General features: G+C 42.7%; 1 long non-coding RNA gene across 1 annotated transcript in view; it reads right to left on the bottom strand.

Annotated features, from left to right (window-relative positions):
- LOC138853013 (uncharacterized) overlaps nt 1-18,811 on the bottom strand; it is a 249,830-nt gene that overhangs the window by 133,523 nt on the left and 97,496 nt on the right. The gene's annotated exons all lie outside the window — the stretch shown is intronic.

Below are 18,811 nucleotides of genomic sequence, written 5' to 3'. Positions count from 1 at the left end.
TTTTTTAAAGATTGGGACTACATTTGCTGTCTTCCATGCCTCAGGCAATCTCCCTGTTTCGATAGATGTATTGAATATTGTTGTTAGGGGTACACATAGCGCCTCTGCTCCCTCTCTCAATACCCATGGGGAGATGTTATCTGGCCCCATTGCCTTTGAGGTATCTAGCTCACTCAGAAGCCTCTTCACTTCTTCCTCGGTTGTGTGCACTGTGTCCAGCACTTGGTGGTGTGCCCCACCTCTCCGTCTTTCTGGAGTCCCTTCTGTCTCCTCTGTGAACACTTCTTTGAATCTCTTGTTGAGTTCTTCACATACTTCACGGTCATTTCTTGTTGTCTCTCCTCCTTCCTTCCTTAGCCTGATTACCTGGTCCTTGACTGTTGTTTTCCTCCTGATGTGGCTGTACAACAGTTTCGGGTCAGATTTGGCTTTCGCTGCTATGTAATTTTCATATTGTCTTTGGGCCTCCCTTCTTATCTGTTTATATTCGTTTCTGGCTCTACGACTGTTCTCCTTATTCTCCTGGGTCCTTTGCCTTCTATATTTCTTCCATTCCCTAGCACACTTGGTTTTTGCCTCCCTGCACCTTTGGGTAAACCATGGGCTCATCCTGGCTTTTTCATTATTCCTGTTACCCTTGGGTACAAACCTCTCCTCAGCCTCCTTGCATTTTGTTGCTACATATTCCATCATCTCATTAACTGGCTTCCCTGCCAGTTCTCTGTCCCACTGAACCCCGTTCAGGTAGTTCCTCATTCCTGTGTAGTCCCCTTTCTTGTAGTTTGGCTTCATTCGTCCTGGCCTTCCTGCTTCTCCCTCCACTTGTAGCTCTACTGTGTATTCGAAGCTTAAAACCACATGGTCACTGGCCCCAAGGGGTCTTTCATATGTGATGTCCTCGATATCTGCACTACTCAAGGTGAATACTAAGTCCAGCCTTGCTGGTTCATCCTCTCCTCTCTCTCTTGTAGTGTCCCTTACGTGTTGGCACATGAAGTTTTCCAGTACCACCTCCATCATCTTAGCCCTCCATGTATCTTGGCCCCCATGTGGGTCCAAGTTCTCCCAATCGATCTCCTTGTGGTTAAAGTCACCCATGATCAGGAGCTTTGCCCTGCATGCATGAGCTCTTCTGGCCACTCTAGCCAGTGTGTCAACCATCGCTCTATTGCTCTCGTCGTACTCTTGCCTTGGCCTCCTGCTGTTCTGTGGTGGGTTATACATCACTGCTATTACCACCTTGGGACCTCCAGAGTGAAGTGTTCCCGCTATGTAATCACTTTCTTCTCCGCTGTCTCCTCTCTCCAGCTCATCAAAATTCCAGCGATTTTTGATCAGCAACGCCACTCCTCCACCCCCCCTGTTCCCTCTGTCTTTCCTCAGGATTTGGTATCCCGTTGGAAAGATGGCATCTGTTATCATACCTGTAAGCTTGGTTTCTGTGAGAGCTATGATGTCCGGTGATGCTTCTTTGACTCTTTCATGCCACTCCTCCCACTTATTTGTTATTCCATCAGCGTTTGTGTACCATACCTTCAGTTTCCTTTCCAACACTGTGGTTTGGGGGGCCTGTGAGGGTGGGAGACCTGGTGGCATACTGTGGGATTCTATAGCTCGGTGTTGGGTGGAGGCTGTGGGTATGGATTGTAGTGTGTGTTGGGATGGTGTGATAGGTTGTATGGTTCTGAGAATAGTTGTGTGTGTGCTTGCCCTTGCTGTTCTGTTCTGCTCTGACTGACCTCTGCTGGTTCCATCCTTGTCTCTTTTCCTAGCTCCTTTCGCTTTTTTCTCCTCTCCCTCAGCTGCTGTCGTTCTGATTTTGTTCTGTCTCTGTCTAGGAACACCCTCTTGTACTCTTCCGAGTATTTCAATCGTGGTTTCTCTTGGAGGATCCTGTTCCGCACTGTTTCCGTCCTGAGAATCAGCTTGATTGGTCGGTTTCTCCCCTTCGAGTACCCCCCTGTGTGTGTGTATGTGTGTGTATGTGTGTGTATGTGTGTTTGTGTGTATGTGTGTTTGTATGTGTGTGTGTGTATGTGTATGTGTGTGTATGTGTGTGTATGTGTGTGTATGTGTATGTGTGTGTATGTGTGTGTGTGTGTGTGTGTGTGTGTGTGTGTGTGTGTGTGTGTGTGTGTGTGTGTGTGTGTACTCGCCTAATTGTACTCACCTAATTGTGGTTGCAGGGGTCGAGACTCAGCTCCTGGCCCCGCCTCTTCACTGATCGCTACTAGGCCCTCTCCCTCTCTGCTTCCTGAGCTTTGTCATACCTCTTCTTAAAACTACGTATAGTTCCTGCCTCCACTACTTCACTTGCTAGGCTATTCCACTTCCTGACTACTCTATGACTGAAGAAACACTTCCTAACGTCCCTGTGACTCGTCTGAGTCTTCAGCTTCCAGTTGTGACCCCTTGTTTCTGTGTCCCTTCTCTGGAACATCCTATCTCTCTCCACCTTGTCTATTCCCCGCAGTATCTTGTATGTCGTTATCATGTCTCCTCTGACCCTTCTGTCCTCCAGTGTCGTCAGTCCGATTTCCCTCAACCTTTCCTCGTACGACATCCCCCTGAGCTCTGGGACTAGCCTTGTTGCAAACCTTTGTACTTTCTCTTAACTTCTTGACGTGCTTGACCAGGTGTGGGTTCCAGACTGGTGCTGCATACTCCAGTATGAGCCTAACATACACAGTGTAGTGTCTTGAACGATTCCTTATTACGGTATCGGAACGCTATTCTCAGGTTTGCCAGGCGCCCGTATGCTGCAGCAGTTATTTGGTTGATGTGTATGTATGTATGTATGTGTGTGTGTGTGTGTGTGTGTGTGTGTGTGTGTGTGTGTGTGAGTGTGTGTGAGTGTGTGTGTGTGTGTGTGTGTGTGTGTGTGTGTATATAATATATATATATATATATATATATATATATATATATATATATATATATATATATATATATATATATATATATATATATATATTTATTTTATTTTTTATTATCACACCGGCCGATTCCCACCAAGGCAGGGTGGCCCGAAAAAGAAAAACTTTCACCATCATTCACTCCATCACTGTCTTGCCAGAAGGGTGCTTTACACTACAGTTTTTAAACTGCAACATTAACACCCCTCCTTCAGAGTGCAGGCACTGTACTTCCCATCTCCAGGACTCAAGTCCGACCTGCCGGTTTCCCTGAATCCCTTCATAAATGTTACTTTGCTCACACTCCAACAGCACGTCAAGTATTAAAAACCATTTGTCTCCATTCACTCCTATCAAACACGCTCACGCATGCCTGCTGGAAGTCCAAGCCCCTCGCACACAAAACCTCCTTTACCCCCTCCCTCCAACCCTTCCTAGGCCGACCCCTACCCCGCCTTCCTTCCACTACAGACTGATACACTCTTGAAGTCATTCTGTTTCGCTCCATTCTCTCTACATATATATATATATATATATATATATATATATTTATATATATATATATATATATATATATATATATATATATATGTATATCGTGCCGAATAGGTAAAACTGGTCAATTAGCAAGAATTCATTTAAAATTAAGTCCTTTCTAATGTTTTCTTTTATACGTTTAAAGATATATTTTTCATTCATGTTAATGTAAAAATTAATAATTTTGTACCAAAAGAACCTTAGAGAACTTACCTAACCTTATTATAACAAGCGCAATTTAATTTAAACTAATCCAACTAATATATATATATATATATATATATATATATATATATATATATATATATATATATATATATATATATATATATATATATATATATATATATATATATATATATATATATTATATATATATATATATATATATATATATATATATATATATATATATATATATATATATATATATACTTATATATATACATACATATACATATATATAAATGTGTTTGTCTTTGTGTATATGTGTAGTGAAACCAGTATACGCATATACTCATTCTGTCTTCTCGTTCTCTTCAGTCATTTGTCAAATATCATCTCTCAACTTTTTTTAGTTCTTCATAGCATCTTGAAGGCTGTGATCGCATAATTTGTCTTGCTTCACCAGCGGTGTAGAGAACAGTGTTTCTTCCTCTCCTCGTAGTTTACGATTTCAGTTGATTTATCAGACTTGCAGACTTTTTTTCATGTTAGAGCTGTTTTATGTGTTTGGTTATGTAGAGGCTTAACTGAGGTGCTACGTACCCGATAATTAGTCCAGCATACAGTGCTCTGGGTGATTACTCGTTCAGGTTCTTGAAGGGTGTCCTTAATTTGCATACAAATTTGATGTTATCTGGTTTGCACGTCCATAACTGGTACCTTGTCTCCAGCCTCCTCCTCCTCCTCATCCTCCTCTCTGGTTCCGTCTTCATTACTTGCACTTGATAGGATGGAACTCTAATGGCCCCTGCAGGCCGTATCTTACAGTTTGTCAAGGTTTCCTGCTGTTTTATCCACTTATCCCCTTTTTTTTAACTCTTCCTAAGCAGCACTGCGTCGTCTGAATATGATGACTTAAGAGGCAAGTATCATTTACGGTAGGTCATGCAGAAATATGCTGATTACAGTAATGTCATTTGAGAAAGATGATTTTTGTCACCTTTCTTTTCCCTGACGAGTTCCTCCACACTACTAAGCTCTGATTTCAGTTTCTCAGGCAGTTCCATAAAGATCGATGCGTCTTACCCGTCAATTTGTACTATTTTTTTTTCATTCAGTGAACTAATTTCCTGTTAGCTACGATACACGAATATAAAACATACCCACACTTTTTTTTTCTCTCTCTCCTGTTTGATCTTTGTAAATCTTTTATAAGTTACAGTTAGGTGAGTAGGGAAAAATTTATGCTCTTCCTAATCCTGTGTTTTTAACAAATTTCTTCACTCTTCAGGTGTTCTACTACTCTCTGGGAGAGTAAAGGAGTGCGAGGCTACAGGAGTGTTCCGGCATTTAGGAGAGTATAAGAACTATCTGGGGTCTACCTGGAGGGTGCTCCGGGAGTCGCATTTGGGTATAGAGGAAAATGTGGCCGTGGGTGAGCATGTGGGATTTGATGGGAGCTTGGCAGAGAGCGAACCTAACAGCGCGCATGAATGTGTGGGCATGGAGGAACAAGTGTGGGCATGGAGGAATGTGGCGGGAGATGCATGGAGGGGTCACCCCCCATACTGAGGTCACGGAGCTGGGACAGACGGGTCCACCTCTACATTTCTGTCTGGCCGGGCCAGCCAAGGCTGGTCCACCTCGCCTCTCAGTCGTAGTTTAGATACCTGCTTAATGTCCTTGTGTGTGTGTACTCACCTAGTTGTGGTTGCAGGGGTCGATTCACAGGTCCTGGCTCCGCCTCTTCACTGTATGAGTGTGTGTGTGTGTGTGTGTGTGTGTTAGTTAGTTACCATTTTGTCCTAGGCACATGTCGATTAGACATTAGGCCTGTTCTATCGGTGTGTGTGTGTGTGTGTACTCGCCTAACTGTAGTTGCAGGGGTCGAGACTCAGCTCCTGTCCCCGCCTCTTCACTGATCACTACTAGGTCCTCTCTCTCTGCTTCCTGAGCTTTGTCATACCTTTCTTAAAGCTATGTATGGTTCCTGCTTCCACTACATCACTTACTAGGCTATTCCACTTCCTGACGACTCTATGACTGAAGAAATACTTCCTAACATCCCTCTGACTCGTCTGAGTCTTCAGCTTCCAATTGTGACTCCTTGTTTCTGTGTCCCCTCTCTGGAACATCCTGTCTCTGTCCACCTTATCTATTCCACGCAGTATTTTGCGTGTCGTTATCATGTCTCTCCTGACCCTCCTGTCCTCCAGTGTCGTCAGTCCGATTTCCCTCAGCCCTTCTTCGTAGGACATTCCCCTGAGCTCCGGAACTAGCCTTGTTGCAAACCTTTGTACTTTCTCTAATGACGTGCTTGACCAGGTGTGGATTCCAAACTGGTGCTGCATACTCCAGTATGGGCCTGACATACAAAGTGTACAGTGTCTTGAACGATTCCTTACTAAGTTCCTTACCTTCTTTCCTCATCCTAATCACCTGGTCTTTGACTGCTGTCTTCCTCCTAATGTGGCTATACGGTAGTTTCGGGTCAGACCTGACTTTCAATGCTATGTCGTTTTCGTACTGTCCCTGGACCTCCCTCCTTATCTGTGCATACTCGTTTCTGGCTCTTCGACTAATCTCCTCATTTTCCTGGGTCCTTTGCCTTCTGTGCCTTTTCCATTCTCTACTGCACTTAGTTTTTGCCTCCTTACACCGTCGGGTAAACCAGAGGCTCGTTCTGGTCTTCCCATTATTTCTGTTGCTCTTGGGAACAAACCTTTCCTCTGCCTCCTTGCATTTTGTTGATACACATTCCATCATTTAGTTTACTGACTTTCTTACCAGTTCTCTGTCCCAATGAAACTCCTGCAGGAAGTTCCTCATCCCTGTGTAGTCCCCCCTTTTATAGTTTGGATTTTCCCATTCAACTCCTGTTACCCTCTCCACTTGTAACTCTACTATGTAATCAAAACTCAGAACCAAGTGATCGCTAGCTCCAAGGGGCCTCTCGTAAGTGATGTCCTCAATGTCTGAACTGCTCAGGGTGAACACAAGGTCCAGTCTTACTGGTTCATCCTCCCCTCTCTCTCTGGTAGTGTCCCTGACATGTTGATGCATGAGGTTTTCCAGTACCACATTCATCATCTTGGCTCTCCATGTTTCGGGACCCCCATGTGGCTCCAGGTTTTCCCAATCGATCTCCCTGTGATTGAAATCGACCATAACCTATAACTTTACTCTGTTCGAGTGAGCTCTTCTTGCTACCTCAGCCAGTGTGTCCACCATCGCTCTGTTCTCTTTGTATTCCTCTCTTGGTCTCCTGCAGTTCTGTGTGTGTGTGTGTGTGTGTGTGTGTGTGTGTGTGTGTGTGTGTGTGTGTGTGTGTGTGTGTGTGTGTGTGTGTGTGTGTGTGTGTGTGTTTCACTGCTTAAGAGACAACTAACGCACTGTTCCTCTGAGTTGTTTATTTACTGTTTACACATTTAAAAGATTTAATCATAACTTGCTTATTCGCTGCCCGTGTATAGAGACAATTTTTTATAAGAATTTACCATGAAATAAAATATTTTTTATAGCACGAGAAAGTGAAAATAATTTTGGGAACTAAGGATTTTACGATCTATTTTCCCCAGGTATAAGAAAATAAAAATTGAGAACTACAGTACTTCTCCATAGGCCAGTAGGCCTCATGTACCAGTCCAACCTATTATTTTCCACTGGTTGAGTGACTAGTGTTGAGTGGAAACACCAGTCCCAGGATGGCTCTAGTGTTTAGTGGAAACACCAATCCCAGCATGGCTCTAGTGTTGAGAGGAAACATCAATCCCAGGATGGCTCTAGTGTTGAGAGGAAACACCAATCCCAGGATGGCTCTAGTGTTGAGAGGAAACATCAATCCCAGGATGGCTCTAGTGTTGAGTGGAAACATCAATCCCAGGATGGCTCTAGTATTGAGTGGAAACACCAATCCCAGGATGGCTCTAGTGTTGAGAGGAAACATCAATCCCAGGATGGCTCTAGTGTTGAGAGGAAACACCAATCCCAGGATGGCTCTAGTGTTGAGTGGAAACACCAATTCCAAGATGACCATCCTAGGATTGGTGTTTCCACACCAATCCTAGGATGGCTCTAGTGTTGAGAGGAAACACCAATCCCAGGATGGCCCTAGAGTTGAGTGGAAACACCAATCCAAGGATGGCTCTAGTGTTGAGAGGAAACACCAATCCCAGGATGGCCCTAGAGTTGAGTGGAAACACCAATCCAGGGATGGCTCTAGTGTTGAGAGGAAACACCAGTCCCAGGATGGCTCTAGTGCTGAGGAGAAACAAAAGTCCCAGGGTGACTCTAGTGTTGAGGAGGAACAACAGTCCCAGGGTGACTCTAGTGTTGAAGAGGAACAACAGTCCCAGGGTGACTCCAGTGTTGAGGAGGAACAACAGTCCCAGGGTGTCTCCAGTGTTGAGGAGGAACAACAGTCCCAGGGTGACTCTAGTGTTGAAGAGGAACAACAGTCCCAGGGTGTCTCCAGTGTTGAGGAGGAACAACAGTCCCAGGGTGACTCCAGTGTTGAGAAGGATCAACAGTCCCTGGGTGACTCCAGTGATGAGAAGGAACTACAGTCCCAGGGTGAATCCAGTGTTGAGAAGGATCAACAGTCCCAGGGTGACTTAAGTGTTGAGAAGGATCAACAGTCCCAGGGTGACTCCAATGTTCAGAAAGATCAACAGTCCCAGGGTGATTCCAGTGTTGAGAAGGATCAACAGTCCCAGGGTGACTCCAGTGTTGAGGAGGAACAACAGTCCCAGGGTGACTCCATTGCTGAGAAGGATCAACAGTCCCAGGGTGACTCCAGTGTTGAGGAGGAACAACAGTCCCAGGGTGACTTCAGTATTGAGAAGGATCAACAGTCCCAGGGTGGCTCCAGTGATGAGGAGAAACAATAGTCACAGGGTGACTCTAGTGTTGAGAAGGATCAACAGTCCCAGGGTGACTCTAGTGTTGAGGAGGAACAACAGTCCCAGGGTGACTCTAGTGTTGAGAAGGATCAACAGTCCCAGGGTGACTCTAGTGTTGAGAAGGATGAACAGTCCCAGGGTGTCTCCAGTGTTGAGGAGGAACAACAGTCCCAGGGTGACTCTAGTGTTGAGAAGGATCAACAGTCCCAGGGTGACTCTAGTGTTGAGAAGGATCAACAGTCCCAAGGTGACTCTAGTGTTGAGGAGGAACAACAGTCCCAGGGTGACTCTAGTGTTGAAGAGGAACAACAGTCCCTGGGTGACTCCAGTGTTGAGGAGGAGCAACAGTCCCAGGGTGTCTCCAATGTTGAGGAGGAACAACAGTCCCAGGGTGACTCTAGTGTTGAAGAGGAACAACAGCCCCAGGGTGTCTCCAGTGTTGAGGAGGAACAACAGTCCCAGGGTGACTCTAGTGTTGAGAAGGATCAACAGTCCCAGGGTGACTCTAGTGTTGAGAAGGATCAACAGTCACAGGGTGACTCTAGTGTTGAGGAGGAACAACAGTCCCAGGGTGACTCTAGTGTTGAAGAGGAACAACAGTCCCAGGGTGACTCCTGTGTTGAGGAGGAACAACAGTCCCAGGGTGTCTCCAGTGTTGAGGAGGAACAACAGTCCCAGGGTGACTCTAGTACTGAGAAGGATCAACAGTCCCAGGGTGACTCTAGTGTTGAGAAGGATCAACAGTCCCAGGGTGACTCCAGTGTTGAGGAGGAACAACAGTCCCAGGGTGACTCTAGTGTTGAGGAGGAACAACAGTCCCAGGGTGACTCCAGTGTTGAGGAGGAACAACAGTCCCAGGGTGACTCCAGTGTTGAGGAGGAACAACAGTCCCAGGGTGACTCTAGTGTTGAGAAGGATCAACAGTCCCAGGGTGACTCCAGTGTTGAGGAGGAACAACAGTCCCAGGGTGACTCCAGTGTTGAGGAGGAACAACAGTCCCAGGGTGACTCTAGTGTTGAGAAGGATCAACAGTCCCAGGGTGACTCCAGTGTTGAGGAGGAACAACAGTCCCTGGGTGACTCTAGTGTTGAAGAGGAACAACAGTCCCAGGGTGACTTCAGTGTTGAGGAGGAACAACAGTCCCAGGGTGACTCCAGTGATGAGAAAGATCAACAGTCCAGTGTGACTCCAGTGTTGAGGAGGAACAACAGTCCCAGGGTTTCTCTGGTGTTGAGGAGGAACAACAGTCCCAGGGTGACTCCAGTGTTGAGAAGGATCAACAGTCCCAGGGTGACTCTAGTGTTGAGGAGGATCAACAATCCCAGGGTGACTCTTGTGTTGAGAAGGATCAACAGTCCCAGTGTGACTCCAGTGTTGAGGAGGATCAACAGTCCCAGGGTGGCTCCAGTGTTGAGGACGATCAACAGTCCCAGGGTGACTCCAGTGTTGAAGAGGAACAACAGTCCCAGGGTGACTAGTGTTGAGGAGGATCAACAGTCCCATGGTGACTCCAGTGTTCAGGAGGATCAACAGTCCCAGGGTGACTCCAGTGTTGAGGAGGAACAACAATCCCAGGGTGATTCCAGTGTTGAGAAGGATCATCAGTCCCAGGGTGACTCCAGTGTTGAGAAGGATCAACAGTCCCAGGGTGACTCCAGTGTTGAGAAGGAACAACAATCCCAGGGTGATTCCAGTGTTGAGAATGAACAGCAATCCCAGGGTGATTCCAGTGTTGAGGAGGATCAACAGTCCCAGGGTGGAACTTCTTCTGTGTTCAATTAATTTAATCTCAGTTTCGAAAACTCGTGAAATTAAGAAACGTGCCAATCTTGGAGTATTTTATTTTGGAAACGTTTTGCCCACTCGAAGCTTTTTTCCGTCCCTGGTGGATGAAACGTTCATTAAACAAAATGCCTTAAGTGTAGCCCATTTTTCATGGTATCCCTTTTATGATGGATAATAGAAACAGTGATGATAAATGTGGGTGAGGAAAATCGGGAAGAACAAACTTTAATTAAAACGTTTCGCTGTAGGAGAGCTTTATCAAGAAGTGAATTAATAAAACTCCCCTGAAAGCAAAACGTCACCTAAACATAAGCTTATTTTCCTTTAAGTACTCATTTTCATTTCATCAATTCTTTTTGACGTTGTGGTAATTATTACGTCTATTTAATACGACTATTTATTACGTTTGTTTCTTAACGCTTCCAGTCATCGTCGGATTATAGTATCTTGGTTCAATTAAATCAGGTTAAGTGGCATTACTAGACCTGCCCCACACTCAGCCACTGTGACAGCACTAGACCTGCCCCACACTCAGCCACTGTGACAGCACTAGACCTGCCCCACACTCAGCCACTGTGACAGCACTAGACCTGCCCCACACTCAGCCACTGTGACAGCACTAGACCTGCCCCACACTCAGCCACTGCGACAGCACTAGACCTGCCCCACACTCAGCCACTGCGACAGCATTGTAGATCAATGGTTCAGAGAACCGACATGTTGATAAATTAGACACATGTGCAACTCTTGGCTATCTTTATTAAGGAAATGTTTCGCCACACAGTGGCTTCATCAGTCCATACAAAGGAGAATCTTGAAGAACAGGAGGAGAATGAGGTAATCAGTCCCTCAGCCTTTAGTCGATGTGGTCAGTCCATCAATCTTGAATAGGATACGGCATAAGTGGGGAGAAGGAGCTTATAAACCATAGGCAGGAGAGGTGCAGCAGTCGTGGGTGGTGTCACATTTGTTCAATGTGGAAGTAGGTCGTGCCCAAGGGTTAGGCAAGCGAAGAAATCCCAAGTATTAAGACCTCGCACTTATGCCGTATTCTATTCAAGATTGATGGACTGACCACATCGGCTAAAGGCTGAGGGACTGATTGCCTCATTCTCATCCTGTTCTTCAAGATTCTCCTTTGTATGGACTGATGAAGCCACTGTGTGGCGAAACGTTTCCTCAATAAAGATACCCAAGAGTTGCACATGTGTCTAATTTATCAACGTGTCGGTTCTGTGAACCATCATCTACAATCCTGTCAGACACTGCAATTTCTTGGGATCTTAATACTTGGGAATTCTTCGCTTGCCTAACCCTTGGGCACGACCTACTTCCACATTGAACAAATGTGACACCACCCACGACTGCTGCACCTCTCCTGCCAACGGTTTATAAGCTCCTTCTCCGCACTTATGCCGTATTCTATTCAAGATTGATGGACTGACTACATCGACTAAAGGCTAAGGGACTGATTACCTCATTCTCCTCCTGTTCTTCAAGATTCTCCTTTGTATGGACTGATGAAGCCACTGTGTGGCGAAACGTTTCCTCAATAAAGATACCCAAGAGTTGCACATGTGTCTAATTTATCACTGTGACAGCACTAGACCTGCCCCACACTCAGCCACTGTGACAGCACTAGACCTGCCCCACACTCAACCACTGTGACAGCACTAGACCTGCCCCACACTCAACCACTGTGACAGCACTAGACCTGCCCCACACTCAACCACTGTGACAGCACTAGACCTGCCCCACACTCAGCCACTGTGACAGCACTAGACCTGCCCCACACTCAGCCACTGTGACAGCACTAGACCTGCCCCACACTCAACCACTGTGACAGCACTAGACCTGCCCCACACTCAGCCACTGTGACAGCACTAGACCTGCCCCACACTCAGCCACTGTGACAGCACTAGACCTGCCCCACACTCAGCCACTGTGACAGCACTAGACCTGCCCCACACTCAGCCACTGTGACAGCACTAGACCTGCCCCACACTCAGCCACTGTGACAGCACTAGACCTGCCCCACACTCAACCACTGTGACAGCACTAGACCTGCCCCACACTCAACCACTGTGACAACACTAGACCTGCCCCACACTCAGCCACTGTGACAGCACTAGACCTGCCCCACACTCAGCCACTGTGACAGCACTAGACCTGCCCCACACTCAGCCACTGTGACAGCACTACACCTGCCCCACACTCAGCCACTGTGACAGCACTAGACCTGCCCCACACTCAGCCACTGTGACAGCACTAGACCTGCCCCACACTCAGCCACTGTGACATCACTAGACCTGCCCCACACTCAGCCACTGTGACAGCACTAGACATGCCCCACACTCAGCCACTGTGTCATCACTAGACCTGCCCCACACTCAGCCACTGTGACATCCAATCTTGCTACAACCTGTACCAAGCACGTACGGGAAGTGACACACCAGTTGAGACGTCATGTACTGCCCACATCCGAGTTCAAGAATACGATGTGTACTCTGGAGTGTACTTCAGCCCTGCATGTGTCATTCATAGTTCTCTTGATCCAAGGAATTAGAGGCACCTCTGACCTTTACGAGTTTAGCACTTCCAAGCGCTAATAATAATAATAATAATAATAATAATAATAATAATAATAATAATAATAATAATAATAATAATAATAACAATAATAATAATAATAATAAAAACAACAACAACAACAACAACAATAATAATAATAATAATAATAATAATAATAATAATAATAATATTATTATTATTATTATTATTATTATTATTATTATTATTATTACTATTGTTATTATTATTATTATTACTATTATTATCATTATTATTATTAATATTATTTTTATTTTATTTTATCATGGTTTTAGCTATAATAATAATAATAATAATAATAATAATAATAATAATAATAATATTATTATTATTATTATTATTATTATTATTATTATTATTATTATTATTATTATTACTATTGTTATTATTATTATTCTTACTATTATTATTATTGTTATTATTAATATTATTTTTATTTTATTTTATCATGGTTTTAGCTATAATAATAATAATAATAATAATAATAATAATAATAATAATAATAATAATAATAATAATAATAATAATAATAATAATAATAATGTATATAATTATTATTATTATTATTATTATTGTGATTATTATTATTATTACATCGTTCAGCTATGGGGGTAGAAACCTGCAGCTACCTGTTGAGCCGCAGGAAGCACACTCAGTGAAAGAGATGGTAGAGTTATGGGCCTGGTATCGTAAGGACACCGGTTCGATCTCCGGTACTCCTTATGTAATATTTAACTTCTACTATATGAAGAGGTTCTTCTCTCGTTATTTTGCTGATGAGGGAGATGATTATTACTCACACAACTTCGTAATGGGAGACAATCAGTTTTAATCCAAGGAAAAGGATGGGAGATTCAATTGCTTGGATCAAGAGCCCTTCATGAGGATTGAGTCTATATGCACGAGGGTTGAGTTTATATGCTGGCGAAGGAATAAAAGTGTATATCAGTGACAGAATATACTCAAAGTTAAGAAAGAATTACCAAATTGCCGGTTAATAGCATTTTATTTCTAACGACGTATCGCCCTCCAGAGACTATCCATGTCTTCTCAGTAAACTGCCATAAACCCTACAGTATGTTTTACTCCCCATTATCGGGTTAACCCACGTTGGTAATTATAACACATAGAACAATGCTGAAGTGAAGCAAAGAGTTCTCAGCACTGTACCACCTCCTGCACACCGCGTTCTCAGTAAATATAGCGAGAAGTTTGTTTAAGGGCGTCGAGCTCAGCCTCATTCGTCATCGCCACATATACAGCAGCTCTCCTACACGCCTCTCAATATATATATATATATATATATATATATATATATATATATATATATATATATATATATATATATATATATACATGTCGTGCCGAATATGTAAAACTGGTCAATTAGCAAGAACTCATTTAAAATTAAGTCCTTTCTAAAATTTTCTCTTATACGTTTAAAGATATATTTTTTCATTAATGTTGATGTAAAAATTTATAATTTTGCACCAAAAGGAACTTAGAAAACTTACCTAACCTTATTATAACAAGAACAATTTATTTTAGCCTAACCCAACTAAATATATTTTAGATTTGTTTACAATAATTTAATACTAAACAAACACTGTGAAATATATTTTTTTTCGTTAGGTTCAGAATGATTTTGGCGAAATTATTGCATACACAAATTTTCACTTGTCCTATATGGCAAGATGAGCGTTGCTATTTAAGCCAAGATCGCAAGTTCTGCCTATTCGGCACGACATATATTTATATATATATATATATATATATATATATATATATATATATATATATATATATATATATATATATATATATATATATATATATATATATATATTGTCAGGACTATTTTATGGCATGCGAAGGCTAAGTTGAAAAAAAGACACGTTATTGAGCAAGATTTTATTGGGACGAGCTTTCGCTCTGTGTAGGACTTTATCAAGTCATGAAAGGAGGAGTTGGTTCGGTTAAAGTTTGCACTGTAACAACTGCCGTGTCTTTTCTTCTCTTATCGACAGTAGGTCATGTAATTCCAGTGAAGAGATAATAAATTTTAATAAAGTTAATAAATTTTTACTTGGAGTGATCTTGTGAGGTCTCGGATCCAGTTTAAAAAGTAAAGTTTTAGTGTAATCTTTAAGGAATTCTTACGAAACCATTGAGCGAAACATCTTATAGTCAAGACTCGTGTGTTTTTAGTTTATTTTGTGGAAAAGGCGAACTAGCAAAACTGGTTTAGCGAAACTTAGGCATAAAGGACTGGCAGATTGTCTCCCAAAATTGTATTAACAATGTATGTCAAGCCGGAAGGTTTTCAGTAATATAGACCTGGGCAGGTCGGTGGACAATGACACTCGAGGGTTTAAAAGAAAATATTTTTATACTCTGTGGAAAGAAAGGGAATCTACTCAGCATATCTTCTTGGAGCGATATCTGCACAGATCTCAGTAACTTTAAGTTTCAGTGGAATACAGCTGTAACAAAGTTTTCCACCAAGTTAACTGAGAGCTCTTTCCAGACTTAATTTATCTATACACTGCGATGGAGAACAAACGTTTATTTTTGGGACGAGATTTTCGAGAAAAAAAATCCTCCCAAAAGCATTTTGTTCGGGTAGGCTACCTCGGTCGCAGTCACCAACCGTATAAACTATGAGCTCATCAAGGAAGCACACAGGAAGGCGTGTCTGTCTGTCGCTTTGCTTCTGAAGTTTACACTGTTGTCAGTAATTCATATTCAACTTTAGATGTAGTTTAGGTTTTGATGTTCCTGAAAGATCACTAAACCAAGAGATCTTTTAGCACTCTAGAGAAATTTTGCTTTTGTTACACACATACACACACATGTATATATATATATATATATATATATATATATATATATATATATATATATATATATATATATATATATATATATATATATATATATTATTTGATAAATATAGGGAGGTACCACCTCTATAGCTGGACTGGGGACCCTCATCCTCAGAGAAGACAATACACGTACCTCAGGGAAAACTCAAGGTTCTCCCTGGAGCTGTTTGAATATTTTCTCCTACCACCACCTATATTTTATATTCTATGGGAAATTTTATTAATAGACAAAATACATATACATAAAACACCAACATTAATACATTCGTACAGTATATCAAAGATTATGAATCTCCTGCAGCTCCTCCGAAGCCGGACGCGAGCCAAGTATGCAGCAATCATTTCCTCTCTGGATGGCCACGCTGAGGCGCTGGAACATGAAAGTGGCTTAACAGGATTGACAGGCACCTGGTGAGTAGGTAGAACGCATCATGTGTATCGATATCTTTCATCCTGCCTTCCATCGTCCTGAGGGCTGAGATTTTTTTTCTAGGATCAGAGCGATGGCACTGTGCCCAAGATGAGCACCAAGAAGAGTGCTGTTGGCTGGATCAATGGCTCGTGCACCTGGTAAAACAGCACTAATATTCCGGATCATTTGTCGATTGGTAGAAATTCATTCACATTTGGTGGGGTTTAAAGATAGGCCCAGGCTCTCTCTCAAATGTCTTTAATTTTTCTGATGTCCTCTAGGGTACCATCGCTGTAGAGTGCTTCTGTGACTTCCTTGATAACCAGATAGAAAAGAAAAGGGGTGAGAGAGTATCCCTGTTGTACACTCTCACACGAGTCAATTTCATGGTCCCCAAACAATAGTTTAGAGGTCACACTATAACACGATTCAAGATTCCATGAAGGGATAGAGGGAAGGGAAGTGTCTATAAAATTCTGTGAGAGCAGCATCCCTATATATTTTGATGAGTTTCGCGAGTCTGACTACTATCGGGGCCCGGCCATTGTTGGAACTCAAAATACAAAAGAAGGATGTTGTCTCTGTTTCACTTGTAAATAAATTACTATCTCGGTACTTTCCGAGTTTCAGTGCAATCTAATATCTGATCATACACAAGCGTCACTTCTGAACAAGTAAAGATAATGATTACTAGTGAACTTTGATGTCAGCTAACATTACAGTTCAGCAGTGTGCTGAACAGGAAATATATAAAATATGGTCGAGTTGAGGCTTTTCATGCACAGTTTTTGGTCTTGTCAACAAGCTCCAGTTCACATGTATGAGCCCCGTACCATTCCATTTCTTCGATGCATAATAAGGCGTCGTGATGACAGTATTTCAAGGCCCTTAGGTAGATCGTTCCTTTACTTGTACAACTTTATCGTAATAAAAGCTTTCTCTACTTTTTTTTCGTCTTTATTTGTTCCTCGTTGCTCCTTTCGCAATAATGTTCAGTCTTTGTTAATGTGATGCAGTTAGTAACTACTGAGAGATAACAATCAGTTTTACCCGAGTACATCAGAGTAGTTGATAAATTAGACACATGTGCAACACTTGGGTATCTTTAATGAGGAAACGTTTCGCCACACAGTGACTTTATCAGTCCATCAGTTCTTCGTACATGTACTGTATTCTTTTCAAGACTGATGGACTGATTATATCGACTCAAGGTTGAGGGACTGATTGCCTCATTCTCCTCCTGTTCTTCACGATTCTCCTTTGTATGGACTGATGAAGCCACTGTGTGGCGAAACGTTTCCTAGTTAAAGATACCCAAGTGTTGCACATGTGTCTAATTTATCAACTTGTCGGTTCTCTGAACCATTCATCTACAACATCAGAGTAGTCAACCTCATGTTTAGACGACGGACACTGCAACAACAATATCGAAAAGTTACTCATGGAAAATACAAAATTTTTCGGAAAAGGTTTATACAGAGAAGATAATGACCCCCGTCACTGTATCTTAAAATGTAGTTCAGGGATATAAAGTTAATACCTCTGACCTTTACGTACAGTTTATGTACATGTCAAATGGTGAAAGAAATATTCAGGATTTGTCGCAAATCGATAAAGGTAATTTGTAAAGGAAATGCGCGTCGTGGCTCAGTTGGTAGCCGCCCCAGTTCGCACACTGAGGGATCGTTAGTTCTGTTCCTTACCATACCACGGACGGGGATAGAACCCGCGATCAGAGAGTCTCAAAACTTACACCTGCTGCCACTGTCTGCCTACCAGTAAGAAGGTACCTGGGTGTTTAAGAGACTAGTGTGGAGTGGCATCTTGGGGAAGAGGATTAAAGAACCACTCTGGAAATAAGACAAACAGCCTTAAGCGGCATCCTGATTACGCTGTTTTTTTCTGGATTACTAATCGTCTGGGTAAATAATTCGAACAAAATCTTCTTTCTCTTCTTTTTTCTTCTTTCTTCTTGTTCTTGTTCTTGTTGTTGTTCTTCTTTTTCTTCTTTTTTTCTTCGTTCTTCTTCTTCTTCTTCTTCTTCTTCTTCTTCTTCTTCTTCTTCTTCTTCTTCTTCTTCTTCTTCTTCTTCTTCTTCTTCTTTCTTCGTCTTCTTCCCGTATACTGAAAAAAGACGCGGGTGGAATTGATACCGCGAATGGCGTGTCAACTATTTATGTAGTAAACGCACTGTTTTAGCGGTGTCATGTTGACTCCCAGGATGAGCGGCGCTGCTCAGTCAACTTGCTCCTCGGGGCAAGATCTTCAGGGAAATAAAAATCGGGAGTGGCAGGTTTATAGGTTGGGCCCTACGGTCGAGTCTGCGGCCCTGCGGCCCAGTCTGCGGCAAGCAGCCTGCTTGATGGCATGAAGCAGTTCCACAGTATATACCAAAGTCCGATTTATTACGAGTATTTCGGAGGAAGGTGCCCAGAATGCTTTTTCCAGAGACCCACAGTGAGGGGCAAGGAAGTGTTTTATCGAGTCTTACAGGGAAAAACCAGGATAATATTGTCCCTAAGATTCTGACTCTAGCCTTGATAGGCAGCTGAAGGAAATAAAATATAATTTAACAAGATTTATTCGTGAAATACACACTTT

The sequence above is a fragment of the Cherax quadricarinatus genome, chromosome 20, assembly GCF_038502225.1.
Source record: "Cherax quadricarinatus isolate ZL_2023a chromosome 20, ASM3850222v1, whole genome shotgun sequence".
In the NCBI taxonomy this organism is placed as follows: Eukaryota; Metazoa; Arthropoda; class Malacostraca; order Decapoda; family Parastacidae; genus Cherax; species Cherax quadricarinatus.
This window is presented reverse-complemented; position numbering and strand designations above follow the sequence as displayed.